Raw genomic sequence first — 1,543 nt, 5'->3', positions numbered from 1 at the left:
GCCTGGGACGGCTTGGCAGGGCTGGGACGCTGCTCCTGGCCCAGCGGATCTCACCGCTGCTTAGCTGCTTAGCTGAGGTCTTGGCAGCCCCTGCTTGACCCTGCCAGTGTCCAGCCTGCGCGGGTCAGCACGGCACCAGGCCAGCTTGCTCTGGTGCCGGCACGTGGAGATGCCTCTATCCACCGGATGCTGCAATGGAGAGAGGCCTGGCAGTCACTGCCATGCCAGGGCACAGCGGCTGCAGCCAATCGGTCTCACTGGTCATCTCCGAGAATCACGGAGCCGTGGGGCCGGCAGGGTCACGTCCAGTCCAAGCCCTGCCCAAACCACCCCAGGCACACCCCCTTGTAGTAAAATTGCAGGCAACCCTGATGCAGCACAGACATCACAGCTGGCCCTGCCGCTGCAAAGGGTGTTAATACACAGCGGGGCGGAGGGGGACGCTCAAGCAGGCCTGCCGGGTAAACAGAGAGGCATCGCAGGGTAACACACAGGTGTGGGCCATGGCATTGCTGGCACTAAGGTCAGCCAGTAATGCTGGGTGACCGCCAGCAAGTGTGCAAGCAGGCCTGATCCAGTGCCAGCTCCAGGGGACGGGCACGCCGGCCCCCTCCATCACCAGTGAGCCCCCGATGCCGCTCTGCAGGAGCCGGGCTTGCTTTCCACTGCGGCTTGGAAGGCGATAATGTGCAAGCGGACGTGCAGGGCCGCGCGGCCTCCACGCTGCCGTCTCTGCAGGGAGGCTTTGACCGGCCGGCACGGACGTCTCAGCGCTACGGTCTCGCTGCCACTGGCCAGGGCTGCGGGTAACTGAAGCCGGCTGCTCACCGGCTAAGGGGGGCAGCGAGCTCAGCGCCTCTCTGCTAAGGACTTGATGAAAACGCGGGGCGACAGGATGACGAGGCAGACCTTTCCGTGACTTGATGAACGCGTGCGCCAAGCCCCAAGTGCTGAATCCAGCCTGCGCCTCGAGGGGCTCGATCGCAGTAACGGTGTCAGAACTAAGGTCCAGGACGTGGTGACACAGCGCTGCCCTCGTAGCGGCAACGGAGACTCGGCCGCGACTTCCCCGCAGGGCCCGGGCCCCGGCGTCCGCGCGCGTATCGGTAACCGCTGGGCTGGCACTTGGACAAAGCAGCCCTGCTCCGGCCGTACGTTACAGCAGGCCTCGGCAAACCACAGGCACGTCGCGTGGCGGCTTTCCCGGGGAGGGGCGGCAGCAAGGGCCCGAGGGTGCAGCTGGAGCAGGGTGGGGGCTAAGCCCCGGGCTGGTTTGCCTGCAGCAGTCAATCAAACCGTGACGGTGCCACATGCTCCCTGCTCGCCCTGCCCTGCCGACGTGCGTTTCGGGGACACGCTGGCTTTGAATGTCAGCAGCTGAGACGGCAGGTGCTCCCCCTCCGCGTCCTGCTGAGCCTTTCACGTCACGACATGAAACGAGCAGGCAGTACGTTTAAAGCAGACGCCAGGACTTGCTTTTCCACCCAGGCGGTGCAATCCTGCTGCCACCACATGCGGCGGGAGCCGAGGGCTCAGCCAGGCT

The sequence above is a fragment of the Gavialis gangeticus genome, unplaced genomic scaffold (assembly GCF_001723915.1).
Source record: "Gavialis gangeticus isolate Ggan-Ray unplaced genomic scaffold, GavGan_comp1, whole genome shotgun sequence".
Taxonomy (NCBI): Eukaryota; Metazoa; Chordata; order Crocodylia; family Gavialidae; genus Gavialis; species Gavialis gangeticus.
The sequence above is the reverse complement of the archived record's forward strand: the minus strand, read 5'-3'. Positions refer to the sequence as shown.